This window comes from Hipposideros armiger, unplaced genomic scaffold (assembly GCF_001890085.2).
Source record: "Hipposideros armiger isolate ML-2016 unplaced genomic scaffold, ASM189008v1 scaffold_404, whole genome shotgun sequence".
Classification (NCBI taxonomy): domain Eukaryota; kingdom Metazoa; phylum Chordata; class Mammalia; order Chiroptera; family Hipposideridae; genus Hipposideros; species Hipposideros armiger.
This window is the reverse complement of record NW_017731754.1, coordinates 1,581,744-1,602,508: the sequence shown is the minus strand read 5'-3', so window position 1 is coordinate 1,602,508 and position 20,765 is coordinate 1,581,744. Positions and strand designations below refer to the sequence as shown.

At 45.9% G+C, this 20,765-nt stretch overlaps 1 protein-coding gene and 1 long non-coding RNA gene across 3 annotated transcripts in view; one reads left to right on the top strand and one right to left on the bottom strand.

Annotated features, from left to right (window-relative positions):
• The window catches only part of PRKN (parkin RBR E3 ubiquitin protein ligase), a 187,572-nt gene that overhangs the window by 109,089 nt on the left and 57,718 nt on the right, over positions 1–20,765 (top strand). The gene's annotated exons all lie outside the window — the stretch shown is intronic.
• Positions 2,673–20,765, bottom strand: part of LOC109394021 (uncharacterized) — a 31,886-nt gene continuing 13,793 nt past the window's right edge. Inside the window, exons 2-3 of the long non-coding RNA XR_002126373.1 lie at positions 5,101–5,238; positions 2,673–4,086 (exon numbers count right to left, since the gene is read on the bottom strand). This is a non-coding gene — a long non-coding RNA (uncharacterized LOC109394021). The remainder of the gene's footprint in view (positions 4,087–5,100; positions 5,239–20,765) is intronic.

The window sequence follows — 20,765 nt, the reverse complement described above, 5'->3', positions numbered from 1 at the left end:
CACATATATATATATTGGGTTGTCGGGAAAGTCATGATGCATTTTTGCAACAAAAAACATGGAAAAAATACGTCATGACTTTTCTGACAATCATATATATATAAATTATACATATTTTTGGCACCACCGGCATATAACTAGGATTTAAGGTCAAAGGCTCCATGCCCAACTCTTTCGAGTTATGAGATCATCACCATGGCAACTATAAATAGAGCTCAATTGCTCCCACGTGAGTCACCATAACAATTCTAGTCAGTGCCCCAGCTAAAATTTCTGTTTATGATGCACCCTCAAGAAAGCCAAGCAGACAATCCCAAAAATATATGGAAGCATAACCTAAAATAATTGTGTGGGATGCTGCAACATTTTCCACCGTAGCTGATCATCTTCCACCTTTGCATATGAAAGTGGGAGAGCGGGCCCCGCCAAGAACAGTCCATTCCCCAAGTGCCTGTTTTCCTACCTTGACTCTTTGGTTGATTCCCTACACCTGTCCACGTAGGAGGAAAGAATAGGCATGAATGTCTTTATAAACTGTAAAATGCTGTTGGTTTTGGAAGCCGGGTCAGTGCGTCCTGCCTCGGCCTCGCCCGTCGCCTCTGGGAAGATAAATCTCTCGTGTGGGGTCTGACTTCTTCGAGACCTAGACACCAGTTTCCAGCAGCTTTTCTTGGCTGGTCTCTTCCCTCTGTGTGCTTATCGGTCAGCCTGTTTTATTTTGGCCTTTTCTATGGAATGTGAATATGAGAAGACAGAGATTCACTGTCAGGCACTTCACATGTCACAGCCCAAAGTGTTCTCTGAGTCACTTCTTTCCAACAGAATGACCTTTCCATGGGACACATGATGAGAAACGACAGAGTATATAAAGATAGATGAAAAAAGTCTTTTTCTTTGATTTTTGTAAACTGGAAGCCTGATTCAAGGGATTTTTTGCTTGATTTTTGGTTGGTTTCCTCCCTGATGCTTCTCCCTGGCGTCTCAAGTTATTGTTGAAGGCAGATGACCTGGATTGACAGTTATTTTGCTTCGCGGACGCGCTAAACCGTGGGACGGAATCCAAATGTCAGATTTTGAAATGAGGGTGTTACTTTTTGATATTGACAGAATTGAATGAGCACACAAATTCTAAATTGCAAGTATAAATCAAGTAATTGTGGCAATAATACAGAGAGCTTCTTTTCTGTCAGGCTGGCCCAGATCGATAGCCAGAAGCCATTTATCCAAGATAATGTTCTTACCTGAGCCCTGATGGCCTCATTCGTAACGCCCATGAGTAAGCCATCCCCCACCCCCAGGGTGACAGCCATCTTCTCCATATGGACCCTTTATCACTTTATTTTAAACAGACAAGATCTCAGACACACCACGTTTTTAGCGACCTTGGGGAGAAAACTCTGGGCTCCCTGAGTTGCACAGGACCCAAAATCACTCTCTGATTTGAATGCTTTTATTTCAAAATAGTAAGTCCACTCATTGGGGAAGGTTAACTTGGACTCGGGCTTATAAGGATTGCCAGGCAAATAGATGAACATAGGATATAGGAACAGAATGGTTCTGGGGCCTCTAGCTCCCCAGACGTCCAGCTGAGATGTCTAGCATACCTCCCCCCCCCCACACACACACACACACAATTAGGAGGAAAAAGAAAGTCTTGCTGACAAAAAAAGGCTTGCCCATAAATGTGTAACAAAGTACAAAGACTTGGATGGAAAAGATATGCACGAACCTCGGAACAGATGCTGCTCTGTAACCTTTTCTTTAAAAATTTGAAATATAAATGTTTCCCTCCCCCCAGTCAGCATTTGCTAAGCCTGAGAAGTGGGTACGCGAATGCTTATTACCCTTCATCTCTGTATTATTCTGTGTATTGGAAACATTACATTATACCGGGGGCGCCAAAAAAATATATGCACATGACTCATATTCATCTTTTGTTATCGGTATATATTGAGTAATACAATTTTAAGACATTTTTTTCCTTTCTTAAAATGTGTATACATTTTTGGCACCCTCTGTTTATATTTTATCATTTATATTTTATTATGTATGTATGCAATGTATATTACATATATAAAGACATGTGAAAGGCAGAAAACCAACAGTGGCAGACGTGTGTGGAAGATTTTTCTCAAAATTATTTTCCTTACAAGGACCTCTTCTAAACTTAAACTGATGCATGGAAGAGAAGCTATACATATCGAAAACAAAATGTAAATTCATTTCTACTGAGTTCGGTTTGGAAAGGCTTGGAGGATTATGCTGTTGGGAGTTTAGAAGTGAATTTTAGCTTTCAGCCACAGGAAACCCTAGATTAAGCATGTCATAGGGAACTGAAGAATTTAGACACCCAGGGAAAAACTAGTCAATGAACAGCAGTCTCTTCTCTGAGTGACAAAGCAGCCCAGGGACACTTAGCTGTCCTGGGAGCAGGTAGGATGTTGCTATAGTAACAGCTCAGTGTGGGGTGAGAAGGAAAATGGGATTAAAAAAGGATATTTTCCTTCTCTCCAGTTCTTTCCTTAGAGATCATTAAGAAGCCGCCTGCCCTGTGCTGGCAGAAAAGAAATCCTATTTAGCCTTAAGAAGAAAAAGGCCACCTTGGCCTTCTCCCCTGGGAAGGCCTGGGCGCTACAGAGAGAGCACTCTCGCTGCACGAGGAGCCCAGCCGGGTTTTGTTATTGTCCTCATCTGTGTCTATGGCAGGAGAATGGATGGAGAGATGGAATTAAATGGGAATTTAGGGAAACGTAAAGAGCTGTCTGTTCTGCACTTGCTGCCTCCCACACGGGCCTCCCTCGCTCCTGGCTGCGATCCCCAGTGTGGGAGGGTGGCTAGAAATGAGAACAGGAAAAATTGGCTCATCTGGGGAGAGCTTTAATTTGTTAGAAAGGAAGGCCTCGTAAATCACAGAGAGAAAACGGGCTCTAAACATTTAGTTTAAATTTGAAAGTATAGTTCAGGTGAACACAGTGGAAAACAAGTTGCTCTAGGAATAGCTATGAAGCCCTTCCTGACACTAGGATAACAGAAGTATCCATTTCCAGGGCCTTTCAAGTCAAAGCTGGCCCAGCCGCCAGGCTCCAGGGTGCGGGGACCTGGTTCTCCTGGGACCTTCCCCTCCCGTGGCTGGTCGGAGCCCCTCAGGGCGCTGGGGCTTGGCCCACCCCACCCAGTTCCCCCAGGTCTCACCTTGACCCCGACACCTCCCTAGGGCCCCAGAACCAGGTGCTTCGTGCTCAGCCCCAGGCAGCCTTCTGCTCCAACTCAGCTTCTCCTGCCTCTGGGGTCCTGGGTGATGGCGGAGTGAGGCTGGAAACTTCCGTTCCCAAAACCTGCACCTCTGAACTCTCCCCCAGGCAAAGGATCCCACCCCCAAGTCAAGGCTGCTCCAGAGAGGGGCCAGGGGAGCTGGCTCAGCGAGCTTTCACCGAGTGGTGGCACCACACGCGTGCCTGAACGCAGACTCCTGGGCTTCCAGCCATAGGTATGCAGCTCTGCCTTGGTCAGTGGGCCTCAAGGGTGCTGCCCTCAGCAGATGCGGCCTCAGACAGGTGAGCTGGGTGCCTGTGACCCCACCGTGCTGCTCTGCTCTCGGCCGCAGGGGTTGTAGGCCTCGGACTCAAAGGTGTTGCAAAGTCTAGGAAATGGGTACAGGAGCCTTTGAACTTGGAGGAAAGGCAACCTGCCCTTGTTTCCGCTCAGAGGCGTGCACTTGTGGGGGAGGTGGCCCTAAGACCAGAAAGCCAGTATCAGCCCCACTTGAACTGGCAGCTGGCACGTGGCTGAGCCCTAGTGACATCACTCCAGGCCCAAGTGCCCCTCTTTTCACGTCTGTCTGTTGTGCCACTGTGTTCCGTTGTCCTCTTCTTCCCGGGTCAGACAGCCTCCAAATGGTCCATAAAGTCTGGCTTGCGCCTTCTTCTTCCTTGACTGGTCAGGGTGGGACTGGTGCAGGTGGACATGTGTGGGCCACTCTGATTCCAGGGATCGTGGACGTTAGGTGAACTTAAGTACCATCCCTGCCTGAGACTGGGCTCGAAGCCCAGCCCAGCACCCTTGGGCCAAGTGTAGGCATGGGGCTCCCTAGAAATAAAAACAGACAATGCGCCAAATACCCTAGAAAAGACCATGCCACGAATGAATGAAAATGCAAACCCGAGAGTTTTGCTTTTTAGGTTTTTTTTTTTTTTAAATAAAGAACTATTATTCCTTCCCTTAGCAAAACAGGACTAAACCCATTAAACTGATACCTTACACATACCTCTGGCCAAACGTCAGAAAGCCTTTTCCCAAAGTAATTGAAATGCAAACTAAATTACATGTAAAGATTCTGCCCATCCAGCCTGTCAAGAGTGTCATTTCATCCATCACCGGAGCAGAGGTCTCCACCCCCACACAGGAGCCCGTGTCCAAAGCTCGCACCCGCAGACAGGCTGAGCACGGTGAATTAGCCTCCCAGGAGGAGTCGGGCTTTTCAGAGCACAGCCTCACCACATCAATTCATATCTGCTGATTGAAGGCCCACTGCAGATGTGCCCGTAGCCAGAGCACTGCGGGACTTTTCAGAGCATGGCGGGTGCTCAGCAAGCCACTGGTTTTCAGGCTAAATGGAAAAATAACGCCTGGTAGTGGGAATGCTGTTGACAGGTCCCCCAGACCCAATGGACTTGGGGTTTACACACAGACATGTGCATCCTGGAGGAAGGTGGGGTGGTTGCTTTGGCCAAACATGTTCTGTAGGTCATGTTTCTGTTAATCAGGGAATGTGTCTTTGTGGGGGAGAATCTTATCATCTCTTAAATGGGGGGGACAAGTCGGTGGATATTGAGAGCCTCTTCCAGGCAGGAGATTCCTGAGAAAGCTCAATGAGGAGCGGTGTCTGGGGCTGGGGCCCCCACCTCCTGGGACCTGGCCTGGCCAGTTCCCAATCTCCGTGAGCCCACTGCTCACCGACCCCCACCCAGCCACCCACAGGTTTCGTGGTCGTTTGCCCGAAGTCTCACACAGTGCCTCTCGTAGTTAGTTAACATTGAATTGAGTTCCATGCAGATCAAATAGTAATGGAGTACTCATACCAGCATCTCGACCCTCACTCACCGTGTCAAGTCACAGGACCCTCAATGGCTGCAGCTGGACAGTGCGTTCATTACCATCGGCGAAGCCCGCCGGGAGCGGCGTCTAGGAAAGCAGGTGGTCAGCTTGCTCCGGTCTGTCCATTAACCCCGAGTCTGCCTCCTGGGGGATCAACGTAGGTGGGAGGCATTTCAGTAGCGGGCGCACATTTATTTTTACCAAAGGTAATAATGGCCGAACATTATTGTGTAGATTGCGGAGGATTTTTTTTATTTTATTTTTTTTGGTTATGAACATTTTTTTAAAATCGGTTGTTCACATAAAGAACAGCATTTGCACATCACTGTCTGGGCTGTTTATGAGTAAGAATCTGTTATCAGTAATAGAGTAATAGATCTGTGAACCTATGGTCAGATCTCCTTCATTAGGACACGACGAAGTCTAGTGAGATAAGGAGCTTTGTCTTCAAGGGGGCACTTACTGGTTAGCTGTCAGAGGCCTCTCCCCCTGCCCAGTTCTCGGCAGCATCAGACCCTGCAGCTCTCAGTCGGTGCCCATCCAGGTCCCTGCCCCCTCGCGTGTGGTAAGGCACATTGGCATAGCAGAGACCACAGTGCCTGCTCACCTGGGCTCTCTGCTTCTAGCCCTCACTCAGTTTCTTGACCTTGAGCAGGTCGGCTAGGCTCTCTGAGCCCCCGTTTCCTCATCTCTAAAATAGAATAAAAACTCATAGCAGGGCTGCTTCGCCGTCAAAGCAGAGATAGTTTATGTTAAAGTGATGACAGAGAAGTGTATAAACGAAGTTGAGTTATTATCTCCACAAAGGGCGTCCTCTCTGTAAGCGTTGATCTCTATGTAGCGACAGCAGCTTCATCAAAAAAGCATAAATGGGTGTTGGTATGTAAGTAGGACTGCTGAGCGAACAGCTAAATCACAGGCCACTCTCAGCTGGGACTCTACCAGCCTGGTCCAAGCCAGCAAAAGTCACCCCTGCTGCAGGCAGACCCCTCAGGAGCCGGCGGTCGCCCCAGGGCTCCCTTCCCTGGGGGTCACCATTCTCCCGCCCCGACAAGCGTGCACCCTGGAGCTTGGCATTCTAGTCTCGTCGGCTAGGATAGAAGTGAGTGTATGGATTTCCAAAAAGATTAAGCCTAGGACTTTTTATATCATACTGATGAATGGTTTTGAATAAAAGCTATTTGTTATTATCGCTAGCATAAACCTATCTAGGGACAATAAGTAATCGTGTCTTCAATCTAGGCTTCAAGCATAAGGACTTTAAACTCATTTCACGGTATATTTTTTGCACTCATCATTTCCTGTTTTTACTCGTGTTAGCAGATGGAAAGCCCCTTCAATGAATCTGTCCTGGATTTTGAAGTGGAGAAATAATTCCCCTTCAATTTCAGAGAAACTGAAGTTTACTTAAAGATGATTAAAAATCCTCTGACAGACGTTGGAAGGTCTCTCTTCTGACTGCTGTAATTCTACATAATTCAGAGCTAGCTTGGCACATGTATGTTTATTAAAGCAGGGATGAAAATAAAGCTGCTTAGCGATTCGTGATTAGTCTGACATTGCCTCCATAGGTGCTGCATTGAAATGAGAAACACATCGACTGGGGCTTCCCGTTTGAGGGTCCGCTGGGGCTGTCTGCCTGGCCACCTGGCCGCCTGGCCCAGGCAGAGACGCCTCTCAGCCACTTCCCTGGGAGATCACTGCTTCCCAGGGTCGGGATGAGCGGGCCGCGAGGGGGAAGCGAGGCAGCCGGTGGGGCTGCGGGCTGCTCAGACCCAGGCAGTCAGTGCTGTGGCCTCAGCCGGTCCTGAGCCCCGAAGCCCCAGAGGTTCTGCAGCAGCAGAACCGGCACCAGCAGCCCATGTAACTGCGGGAAAGAGCTGGCGCGCTCAGGACCCCAGAGTCTTTCTGGGCCTCACGAATCAATGACATTAGTCAAATGTGAACTACGATATGGGGCGTCCAACTGAAGCGTAGAGCTGGGATGGACCTGTGCTCCCTTTCTTCTAAATCAGCTCAAGGATGGCTCAGTGCAGTGACGCTCTCGGGAGCCGCGCTGACCCCGTGCCCCTTTGCGTGGCTCCAGCCAGCTCCTCCCGGGAGCCCCTTCCCCAGTTTTCTGTGCGCCGTTCCCTCAGCTTTGTGCCGCAGACAGGCCCTTTCTGACTTTGCCCGACTAACCCCCTCCCCTGCCCCCCAAAACCCCTGATGCTGTTTAGCTGGTTTAAATTCAAAAATCCCTCTGAGATGCTTTTAGTTTAGAACATTTTTGTTAGGAAAACCGTCTACATCTTTGCCAATGAGATTTTTCCAAAGCGATCCCATCTTTCTTTTTGTCTTTCAACTGACATTTCAGTCTTAAATTTTCTAGAGACACCATCAGTTCAGCCTCTTATCACATTAGCCTCTGATTTGTATTCTGTGAGATGCCAGCCTTGAACGTTCTGGGAGACAAATAAAGAGGCCACGGGAAACCCAGGGCCGTTCTGCTCTCTCACGTCCGTGCAGAACCATGTTAGGGAGCCATCAAGAGCTTCAGGTGACATTGGAAATGCCTCTTGGGTTTGGAAAGGGCAATTTAGATCAAAGCAATCTCAGGACGCATTTCTGACAGATCTGTTATGAATGTGTGGCGCCTCAGCTCTTGTCTGCCTCCCCATCTGTGAGGCGGAAATGGGACTTTCTTTTTCTTCCCCGGCAACTCCCCAGCCCTTGGTGAGGCCCCTCTCCCCGTGCGTGCAGCTGCCTCTTCCCTGAACGCTCCTATTGGACTTGAGACGTAGCTTACACAGTGGCAGGTTCCGTGTAACACCAGGCCCCTCAGCCTCGGTGTCAGGCATTGTGGACATTTGGGGCCAGATAATGCTCCATTGTGGGGCTGTCCTGTGCATTGTACGATGTTTAGCAGCATCCCTGGCCACTCCACACTAGTTGCCAGTAGCACCCCCTAATTGTGAACCAAAAAATGTCCCCACACCGGGTCAAGAGTCCCCTTGGGGGACAAGGTTGCCTTGGGTTGGGAACTTGCGATTTAATGGGAAGAGTGACAACCCAGGGCCAAAATGCTGATACATCTGGCTCCATTACCTTTAGGCGGGGTGACCTAGACCAAGTCCATCACAGCTCATGACACCGGCCTCAGGAGATGACTGTGAGAACTAAACTAAGTAATGCGGTGGGTGTCAGGACTTGTCTACGGAAGCCAGATCTCCTATCATCTGTGTTTTAGTTAGTTAATGGTGAGAATTATGTTCAGATGTGCGGTAAATAATGAAAACGCAGCTTTTATATTTCACCAGAGGTCCTCTTGTGGTCTTGCACACAAACCAGTTTAGTTCGAGGTAGAATCAGTGCCCTCGGAGATCTTGCTTTATCGTTGGGAAGGGAAGACGTTTAACTTCAGGTGGTGTCTGTTACGTGCCCCTTGATGGCTGCTCCCACGCAGTTAATGGCATCCAGATAATTACAGACGGAGCTGCCTTGGGGTTGTAAACATAGCTCTGGGTGATTGCACACTTTCATTTATTCGTCCTATTTGCATCCGTACTTATTTGCATTTCTACGTCTCCCACAGCTGACACTTGTTTTTTAATTTTGTGATTCCAAAGCACTTTTCTGATTGCTCTCCGCCCACTAGAAAGGCTCCCCGTCAGGCCCATCTCTGGCAGCCGCCTCCTGGCTCTGCCTTCTTTATTTCTTCCCTGTTCTTGGACGGAAGCCAGTTGTTGGGCACTCGCATCTGTTGTGGAGCCCCGGCATAATGAGTCATTGTTCTTCTGAGAAGCTCGTTGGCGTCGGCTTCCTTTCAGCTGTGACATTATGCGGGACCTTGTCTCCTTCTCCTTCACATTACACCTGGGGACCCGCTACGTTCTGTTACACTGACAAGAGTCACCTTTCTTTGTCTTTTACAAAGTGAGATTGACCTTCCTTCTGTCTCTGAAAGAAATACAACTACAAAAAGAAAAAAATTTGAAAAGCCCATAGCAATCAACTGCCATAGCCTAATCTGAAATTACAAAAGAACACTTTCCATTTAAGAATTCAGCTGCGGTGCTGACAACAAGCTACATCTGCCTTTTTAAGCCTTTCATGTGTTTATATTTCTTAAACGAGACGCCTCTGTCTGTCCTGCTTTCGGTAAGATGTATGTTAATCAGTTTAATAAAATGTATAATCGTTCATTTTCAACTGCAGGCAGCATTGCTCAACATAGAGATATGCACGATGGCCGCTTGGGTCTCTAATATTTATACAGCACTTTACCATTTACTAAGCCTCTAAAAAGATCCATCATTTATTTTTCCCCTTTCCTCTCTCAGTTGCCACACGGGCCCTGCACTGGGAAGTTCCCTGTTTCCCTCCTGCCCACCATTTCCCCTTCCTACATGTTCTCCGTGCAAGTCTGTGAGAAAGCAGAAACGTTGCCTGTTCCATTCGATAACGGCACTTCCAGGACCCACCGTCTCCCTAGGTGGGTTTTGTAAATGATGTGTTGATTTTACTTCGCTCTACTCAAGACGTGTTGCATGCCTGCCCTAGGTATAGTCACCCTGCATCTTCAAACTCGGTTTGTACCTAGAATTATGTGGACAGGTGTAGGCCTACGTAGTAACTGTGCCAGTTACAGGAGGAGTAAGCAAATGTTTGCCGCTCGAGTAGCCATAGCAACTTGCACTTGGTAGTTATGCTAATGTTCCTATTCGGGAAAAGGTACTATTTATTTAATATTCATGTAACGACCACTTCTGAAATACGCTGTCAGATATACATTATACTCATTTCCTACATTCGGACTAGCCTGATTTAGGTGAGGTTAGCAGATATGATGTTACTATTTTGAAGAAGTCATTATTTTCATTTTCATTTTGTTAACACATCGATATAGGATGTCAGAATTATGATGCTTAGTTCTCACATACAGACTCTCCCAGTTCAGGTAAGGTTACGTTCTTCCATCTTACCCACATAAAAGTCAAAAGGGAGACCTCTCTCGTCCATGTTCACTTCCTTGAGGAGGGTACATTCTACCAGGGCGGCTGCCCAAGCTACTCCTAGTGACGTGAGCACCACGGCCGTCATTTGATAAGCCCTGCTTCCAAAGCACAAACCCCTCTGCCCCACGTGCCCAGTGAGCCTGAGGGCTGGCAGGGCTGACTGCTGCGTACAGCTGCAGGTGGGTGTGACTCAAGCCTCATCTCCCCACATTAAGTTAGAGAGACAGGAAAGGCCATTTCAAACGGTGAAATTCATCTTTACAGAGACAGACATCTTAATGCCTGGGAGGCCCTGAGGAATCGCTCCTGATCAGGTGCCCTGGGCTCAGGGACACCCATGGATGGCCAGTCAGGATACCAACAGGCTAGGTTAGAGCAGTTTCCCATAAAGCCTTCAATACCCTTTTCCATCAAGTCTTTACTCCATCCACCACCCTCACTGACAAATCTCAGCCGTTCACCTGAGCATCTCCTGGATGCAAGGACCCGCTAGAAGTTGCAAATCGCCCAAAATTTAACCCTCCTGGGAAACATTTGCAACCCTAAAAAGGCATTTCTTGCCCCCAGTAGGATCCCCAGTTTGTAGAGCGTGGTTAGGAAGCTTCTAGAACTTCAGGTCTCTATAGGTTGCTCCCTGCTCTCCGCCCCCGCTCCCTCACAGCCATTGCTGGGACAGGGGTCAGCACACCCCGTCCGACCCCCACGCACCTCTTTGAGGAAAGGAGAGGCCTGGGACTTTCCTTGTATAGAAAGGTTTTTCTTTAATTTTTCTTTTAATTTAGAAATAAACAGACCTACCTGGAAACGTAACTATATTTTACATGTCAGATGAATTTCAGTATCACTGCTAGTACAGGAAGTGTGAAATGCAGAAAAACCATGGGCCCTGGAGCCAGCGGAACCTGGGCAGGTGTCCTGACGCTGACTTGGGAGCCACAGTGTGGCTTTGTGCCGGTCCCTGCACATCTCTTGTGGAAGCTCGCCTTCCCAGGTGGAAAAGTGGGAATGATAATTATATTCAAAAGTAACACATTCTACTTTATTTTTTAAATTAATGTTTGTAACTATTAATATTTGTAAAGCTCTCTGCACAAAGCAAGAGCTCAGTGCTCCTTATAAAACAACAGTAACACGATTATCTCATTTACCCTCACACTAACTCCAGTGTTGGAGCCTGTATGCCAGGCAGAGTGTGTACAAAGCAGGGGCTGATACAAGCAGGGCACACCTCTCCCGGGGGGCTGTTAGGGCAATGGGGACATAAGAACTACTAAGGTACATCAAAAAGATCGCTTGTAAAATGCTGTCCTGCCACATCTCTTATAAGGGAAATAGCCTCTCCTTTTTCTGGCAAACCTTTATGTTCTACCAGCTTGTTATATTGAGCTTCACAAAAGTACAGATGTTACTTCTCCCTGTGCTGTCTCATCCAGCCCTGCCAGGTCACGTTAACCTAGTTACCCATGGAACAAAAATGCAGTTGGCCAGAGGTTACATTTCTTGGTCACGAGCATGAGGCAGGGAGAGACAAAATGTGCTGGACAGATGAGGGCTTCCGGCCAGCCAGAGCCGAACACGCGGCTTCCTCTCCGTGTTTCCTCAGCTCGCCTGTCCTCTGCCCAGGAGCGGGCGGACTGTTACCCTTGGTGGGGCGTGTGCCAGATCTCTGTGCTTTTTGTCTTGTCTCGTTGTGTTTATTTTTAAAGCTGCATCTGTAACAGAAGGAAAATGCCACTGAGTTTACTTCAGCATGCCAAACAATTTAAGAGCAGCTTAGAGATTTCATGTGTAACAGTGCATTCCCATTTCTGAAGAGCGATCTCCCCTAAATCAGCTATAACCCTCAAGAGACCGGCTAAGGGGAGTTTGTAAAACCTCACTTTACAGATGACGATACTAAGGTGCAGGGGGATGAAATGACTTACTCAGCGGCTACATGGGTGGTAAATAAAAGCCCCCCATGTGTTGATTCTAGAACATTCTATATGACAGTGTGTCGGAGCTCACCCAGCCCCAGAAAGGTGCCGTCTTGAGGGTGTGGGGCCCGGTTCCTGCAGCTTGGGCGGTTCTGACAGCCAGAGGAAAGCGGGTGAGAAGCCGAAAAGCGGGGGGCTTCAGTAACAAGCGGCAGGCAGGGGCCAGCCCCCTGCCCTGCACGGCTGATAGCAGCCCGGGATTGTAGTGGAGGGAAAAAGCACACAGAAAAATTCAGGCAAACTTGTAAGTCAGTGTTTCTCTGTGATTGATGGTGGTGCTGAGCTGGAAGAGCAGATAAGCCCAATCTCTTGAGCAAAATAGCAAGTGAAGGGAGCGCTCGCCAACAGGACGATACGAAGGGGTGGTCTCAAATTGCTCTCCCTCTGTTCCCCCATCCAAAGTTTTCAAAAGTGTGTATCTCCTCACAAGTTTTTAAATCAATCTATAAAATTTTTCCTACATGTAAATGTTCGCAAAAAGTGAAATTTCTGGAATAATATAAATACTTAAACACTGACTTTTTTTTTCCCAAAAAGTGAAGTAGCACTCTTTTAAATGACTCACGTGGAACCCACACACTGTGTGGATTTGATATCCACATCCCTCATTTTCTAGATACGTGAACAAGCTCCTCTTGACCAATGAGGAGTCTGTACCGTGTATTCCCATTCCACTCCCCGCAATTCGTGATGCAAAATATTTTTATGCTTGGAAATCTTGTATCAATCACCTAGTCTGTATCTCTGCTACAAAAATATGACAAAGTTTTTAACTTTTTAATTTATGAAGAGACATGCGGTTCTAAGTATTAATATTTTTCCCGATTGAGTTATTGAAATGACTGGTATTATATAACTAATGAAAATAACAAGACTATTGGGTTGTTGGAAAAGTCATGACACATTTTTGCAACAAAAAACATAGAAAAAAGATGTCATGACTTTTCCGACAACCCAATACATTACAAATTTTGATGACTACTTATCAAACAAGAAATAGAAGTCTAATGGTAGCACACACCTTAATGAGATGCTATGTGCGGATATGACTGGCTGCTAGGATGAGAGGGGGTGCCATATGGATTTTCTTACTGTCTTAATTTTTATTAATGTAAGCTCTAAAGACCTCTGTTTATATAGGTAGATTATAATAGAAGTCTTTCTTATAGCAACATCATTCCATTTTTAAAAACCCATTTATAGTTATATTCCAAAAAATCACATAGTGGTCTATCATCAAAAACTATATTTAATTTTCAAACTTTTTGGAAGCAAAGAATTAGAAACAAAAGGATTTATTACCCAGTCAGCATGGTAATTCATTTTTTTCAGTTTCTGGGAAATAAACCAAAAAGGCTTTATGAAGATCTAACAAGTAATTGTTAATTATACATTTATTTTGTAAATTTAGCAACTCTAGGGGCCGGTCGAGTGGCTCAGTTGGTTAAGAGCTCGCTCAAAAGTTTGAGCTCTGAGCAACAGCGATTCGATTCCCAGTCCGAGCTGAGCAGCCGCTGAGCTGCCAACAAGTGGCAGGATGGCTCAGCTTTAAAAAAAAAAAAACACTTTGTTTACTTTAATGTATTAAAAAAGGATTGAGAAACTCAATATATTATTTTCAACACACCTTTGCCTATAAAATACCTTCTGATAAAAATATTTAGCAAACTTAGTCCTTATCATCAAACCAATCAGTGAAATCACACCAAGTGAATTTACTTTCTAATGTAAATGTACATGCTAATATGAGTTCCAAAGAATGTGGTAAATGTTACTAAAACATAGACATCCACCTTGCAAATGGATTATGAAAATCAATCAGGATCAACATGATATATAATAGAATCCATTCATTTAACCATTTCATAATGTTTAAAAAACAAGAATAAATCTACCTGTTCTTGTACTTAATTTATAACAAAGGAATATTATATGTAGCTGATTATGTTGTTTATGACATCTGACAATTAAGTTCGCGAACGTGCCACCATGCGCTTACATTGGCAGCGCTGTACAAACAGCTCAGTGAGGTTTCATAACCTTGGTATATCAGGGTCTCACAGCTGTGTTCATGTCGACGTGTGGCAGTGTCTTGCTGAGTGGCATTCATTATTGTTGTTGTGTATTTTTGTGTGCCGTCGCAAGAATGTCTGAGCTTGAATTAGAGCAATGAACAAACATGAAATTTCTTGTTAAACTTGGCAAGAGTGGAAGTGAAATCAGGGACATGTTAGTCCAAATTTATGGGGATAATGCCATGAAGAAAACAGCAGTGTACAAATGGATTAAATGTTTTTCTGAGGGGAGAGAATGCGTCACTGATGAAGAGAGGTCAGGGCAGCCCGTAATGAGCAGAACTGATGAAATACTGCAAAATGTTGTCAAATTGTGCATCAAAATCATTGGCTGACTAAGAAAAGCACAGCAGATCAAGTAAACATTGATGGAGAAACAGTTAGGAAAATCTTAACTGAAAATCTTGGCATGAGAAAGGTGTGTGCTAAAATGGTGCCAAAGGAGCTCACCGATGAGCAAAAGCAAAGGAGAGTCGAAGTTTGCCAAGACCTTTTGGAAAGGCAAGATGATGTTTTGGGCTGTGTTATCACTGGTGATGAAACATGGATGTGCCAATACGACCCTGAAACAAAGCGTCAAAGTGCACAATGGAAGTCAACCAATTCTCCACGACCAAAAAATTCCATCTGCCCAAATCAAGAGTCAAAATGATATTGCTAAACTTTTTTGATATTTGAGGGATTATTCATTATGAATTTGTACCAACTGGACAAACAGCCAAGTTTTCTGTTTGGAAGTGCTGAAAAGGCTGCATGAAAAAGTTAGAAGAAAATAACTCTAACTTTTCATCAACAATTCATGGCTCTTACATCACGACAATGTACCAGTTCACATGGCACTGTCTGTGAGGGAGTTTTAGCCAGTGAACAAATAACTGTGTTGGAACACCCTCTCTACTCACCTGATCTGACCCCCAATGACTTCTTTCTTTACCTGAAGATAAAGGAAATATTGAAAGGAAGACATTTTGATGACATTTAGGACATCAAGCGTAATACAACGACAGCTCTGATGGCGATTCCAGAAAGAGTTCCAACACTGCTTTGAAGGGTGGACTAGGCGCTGGTGTCAGTGCATAGCTTCCCAAGGGGAGTACTTTAAAGGTGACTGTAGTGATATTCAGCAATGAGGTATGTAGCACTTTTTCTAGGATGAGTTCACAAACATAATTGTCAGACCTCATATGAAGCATGGATACTCAGAATCCTTTGATACACCTACATGTGTTTCTATTTAAAGCACTCTGGTGTTGGCGTCTATGAACAATTAAGTCATGTGCAATAATTCACAAATTATTTTCAAACTATACATATTTTTTAAAAGTGAAAGGCATATGCGTATGTGTGTATATACACACACATGTATATATAATACACACATATACATTTCTGATTCAGCAGCCAGCATATAATTTTAATGTTTGTTAATAGAAGGTAGAAATAATAAACACTTTTTGTCATATGAAATATGAAGGGTATTGACTGTACTTGTAGCAAATATTTCATTGTATGACTTAAAATAATACATTAAATAATGCTCACTAAACCTGAGAGGAACTATGTGAAATTTTTATCTGCAGATTTGATCCAGTTCTAAATGGAAAAATGTGATCATCCCTGAAAATATTTGGGTTACGTTTAAAAGAATGAGCTGCTTCAGCTGTTGAAAATGACTTTCTTTCCACCTAATGCTGAGCCCTGGGTACGAGGGTTGGGGCTGGCCAGTCATAACTGCTTCCATTAAATGCATGGGGAGTGAGAGGGCCATTTCAGCATTTAGTGTTTCTTAGCCATTTTCTCTTTGTTTGCACACAGACTCTCCCCCGAGAGCAGTGCATTTGCTGACAATAGTGAGGAGAAAGAAGAGGTTAAGCCATTATACAAAACTGAGTGAAAACATCTCCGACTCCCACTGCCACATCCTGCAGAATATCTGATTGTAGAGCATCTTAATAGGCGCCCACTTCCCATGTTGTCTCCCCTGCCGCACGCTTAACGGCCCTGTCTCTGGGACAGGGAGACACCTCCAGTCCTGAAGTGGTGTTTTCTGTCTCATGGTTCCCTGAAGGAAGCTTCCCCCAAATAGATTTTAGAATTGTCCCTTGTTTGGTGCCCAGGATACGTTTCACCCAGTAGTGGGACTGTGGCGGGTCTTTTATAAAGTGGGACTGAGACTTGCTTTTGTAAACTAGAAGAAGGGTTAGGTTTTAAAGGGGGTATGGGAAAGGAAACTCTGCCTGAGGCCAGGATCCAGCACTGATGGACACGGAAGCTCTGGAATGATCCCCCTTAAACTCATCCACACCTGGGAACCCTCAGAAAGCCACTCACCATGCCCTCGGGTGCCCGCATTACTCATGTAAGAGGCCTGGGGGCTGCTTTTGACACAGTGAGGCTCCTGGGTGCCTGTGGGAGACTCAGGGACAGGCTGCTCAGGCCCCTGAGGCCATGACTGCTGGGAATCAGTTGATGTCACTGCCATGATTTCACCCAGCTGCATCTCATGGATTCAGAGTCACAGCTGGAAGGGACCCTCGAAAGCTCCTGGTACAGATCTCTGATTCAGGAGATGAGGGATCAGAGGCCTGGGGTCTCAGTGACACGCCAGCGGGAGTTAGAACCCCACTGGGGCCTCCTCTTCAGGTGCTGTCTGGGTGCTGGGCTGGGGATGGATAACAGTGATGAGAAGAGTCACCCGGCAGCGAAGCGCCTGGCTCCCAGCACCTGGGCTCTGGCTCCCAATCAGCTGAGAAGTGATGGAGACCGCAGGAACCAGAACTGCCTCATCGAGATTACTAAGCCCAGTCTCAGAAGCGTTTCTGAGACAAAGGCAGATAGAAATTAGGCTTCTGTCCCCTTTTTTTTTATTATATAGTGTTATGCCATGCGTGTTTTAAGAACACTTTATTATAATTTTTCTGTATTTCTCAAAACGGTTTTTTTGCAATAGGTCCTTTATATTTTTCGTATGTCAAAACTAAGACTTTGTGTAGTAGGGTAATCAATTAACCACACCCTCTGTTGATCCTTGATGGCCATTGGTAACAAAGGGTTTGAGAGAATCCAGACCTGGAACAGGAATAGACAGAATACAAATTATGGCTGCTGGGAGAAGACATGCAGGCGGGCTCGTCCGTCCCTCATGACCGTGCGCTCCCCCTGCATCCCAGTTCCCCTGCCCATGCGACCATGGACCCGACCTCACTGTCTTATGACAGTGGCCTGTTGACTCGCCCCCTCTGACCATCAGCTCCCTGAGGGCAGGCACCTTGCCTGTCTGTTTTCCTCTGTAACCCAGCATCTAGCCCAGCACTTAGCACACATCACACACCTGATAAATGTCTATTGGGTGAATTAGTAAATGAATAAGTTAGGGAATGAACAAGCATATGAACGTTTTCTCTTGTAGCCTGTGCAGCGTGACATGGTGATTGGGGCATTCTCATTAAAGGGAAGGTGTGTATCTCAAGGCACGTTCAAGGCCAGCAAAGCTGCCATCTGTAGGTTTCCTGCCTAAGACATGTCTTGCTTCAGGTGCATTTTAAGTGATGCCCTGGGCGTGAGCAATGCTGCCTCCCTTCGTGATGCTTCAGCTGACCTGAGCAGGTCGGCGAGCCTTTCAGCACTGGGGCAGAAATGTAAGCCTGCCATCAGGAACAGGGTGGGGACAAGCCAGGCATCCCTGCCAGGGGTCAGCACGTGCTACGGGCCTGGTTAAGGACACTGGTGGAATGGCCGTGTCGGGCTTATAGCAATCTGCTGAAAAGACGTGGTTTTAAATATGCGTGCTCACACACTCACATGAGATAAAAATTTTCAAAGGTAGAAGTACTCCGGCAGGAAAATAGAAGAAAAAAATGTGAATGTGCTTTTTGTTGTGAGCCTTATTATTGGTGTGAATTGCTAATTCTTGAGCCAGGCGGTAACAATGGACATGGAGTTAGCCTTTAGACATGAGGAAAAACACTCAGAGAACACAGCAAACCCTCCAAATGACCAAACACAGCCATGGCGCCACACACGTAGAAACACGAGAAGGCTTAGCGACCTCTGGCTGCCGCCCTGATTGTGGTCACCTGCAATGCCAGCCCCGTGTGGCTGTCTGTGACACCAGTGTGGTTGACGATGGCAGCAGAGCCTAGTGACTCACAAGGCTCTGTCCACCCCTCTGGCCCCAGTGGCCTGGACCGCCCCCTCTGTCCGTCTTTGCCAGTCACAACAGGAATTTGGCACGTGCACCTTTCAACGTCAGGTGCCACTGAGACAGCACTCTGTGAGGGGCAAATGCTGGAGTCCTCTGGTAAGAGGTTGGGATTTTTAAGCCAATTACGAATGTATTTCATTCAGAATGTGAGTAAAAGAAAGAACATCACCTATATTGCGCTGGAACGGAGGTGTATGGCTTTGAGGAAATGTGGCCCGCAGTGCGAGTGCCGAGTGTGATGATGGCAGCGCGTCGCTCACAGGTGACCTGAGTTCAAATACAAGCTCTGTGGAGGTGCACTCAGGCTGCCGCAAAGCCCCTTCTGCAACAACGGACGTGGGACCCTCTGAGCCCATCCTCAAAACCAAAACCTTTTCTCCAGGGGTGGAACCTCTGTTTTTGGGTGTATCAACAAAAGTTATTTCCGTCTTAGATTGCACCTAGACAAAACTGGTTTTGTGATGTTTCAGAGAGGCCAACACGAATCGGTGACCCACAGCGCATGGAACCTGCACACCTTGTGCAACACGTGGGATTCGTCAAAAGCGTGATATTCATTCTTCCATGACACTTGTTAAATGTGATTATTACAAAGGCCTTTATTTATTGATTTGAATGCCTCCAGTCTCACCTAAATGTAGAACATAGTGGAAGCTAAGCCACTTTATCCTTAAGACAGACAGACAGACAGATAGATAGATAGATAGATAGATAGATAGATAGATAGATAGATAGATAGATAGATAGATAGATAGATGATAGATAGATAGAGATAGATAGATAGATGATGGATGGAAAGATATAATTAATAGATGGATATGGATAATTGATAGATGATTGATTGATAGATAATCTTATTCTATATCTCAAAGCATCTCGAAATTGTGTTTTACTTTCACATATCAGACTTGATGTAATAATTGTTAATTTTTAGCAACACAGACAAGAGATACACTTATAGTATTTTCTCATAAATTCAGTGGCTTTTTCAGTAACTCAGAGGAATAAAATAAATTCTTGAGTCTGTCCTATCAGAGCGCTAATCCCAGATGCATCTTCTATAAACTGGTCGCCTTGGGTAAGTGATTCAACTTCTGGGTGCCTCAGCTTCCTCATCTGAAAACAGGGATGATGATAACAGTACCTCCCAGTTAGGGTTGCTGTGGATATTAAGCAAGACCGTTCATATAAAGCACTATAGTAGCACAGTGTACAGAGACTCATCATGTGACGTAGTATCATGACTACTGATGTATTTGAGCACCTGCCTTGGAGAAGCAGAGACAGTGGGCATTTCGTTTCCTCCCTTCCTTTCTAAGAGCCTCCTTTTTCTCCTTTCCCTCTTTTTGTTTTGTTTGTGACTTTTCCCTCTTGCCTCGCATTGTGTTTATGCTCTAACAGTTTTGTACTCAGACCCACCATGACCTACTGGGGTAGCTAGCCCTCCTCCTGATCGGCTCCCCCTTGACACCCAACTTAGGAACACATTACTGTCACTCGTACCCACTTCTGGATGTGACACCGGGGACTCGTCTTTAGAAGGATGGTGGGACGGACCACTAAGCTCGTCTCCTGGGGACACAGGTCCCGTGTGACTGGGGGGTACTAATGGCCTGGCCGTGGTTCTATCTAGATTCTGTTTTACAGTGCAAGAAATCATGAGTATTTGGACAAATTAACCACTTCATAGTTCTTTTTGAATTTGTTTGTCCCAAATGCAGTTGCCATCTTGACATTCATCTGCAGACACGTCACTGGAAAGGGATTCCCTTTGTCGTGTCTCATGGTGGAGTTGCCATGGGCACCAGTCCTTGATCAAAAATGAAAAGCGAGTGGACTGGGTTACTCTGTGGAGTCTGATCTCAAAAGGTGAGGGCAACCGAGAAATTTGGAGACCAGCCTTGGATACATGTGGCACCGTAGACCTAAGCTGTCTCTCCCTGATGCTCATCCTAAAGCCTTTTAAATAAGCCATGGAGACCTTTATGACCGGTTGTGGTAGACAGAACTAACGGATCTCACAAGCTTTCGTGTAGGAGTTTAATACAGGCAGTGGTAACAGTTCAGAAGCCACGTTTTGGTGTAGAGGAAAGCAAGGCCATGGATCACAGAGCCACAGGTAATAAGTGTACAGTCCACCCTGCACTTGCCAACGCAATTCAGTGGAAGGATTTCGGGCTCTGTGATCAGACCAGCCTGTTTGAACCCCAGCTCTGCCACTTAGTAGCAAGGTAAACATAACTACATTAATGGCTCTGGGATGCAATGTGCAATTTCCTCCTCTGTTGAAGTGTGTGTGTGTGTGTGTGTGTGTGTGTGTGTGTCTCAGAGAGAGAAAGAAATGCCTACTTCAGTAGATAGGTGCTCTATAGATATTGGTTTCCCCACAAAGATTCACAGAAATAGAAGAAACCCCTAG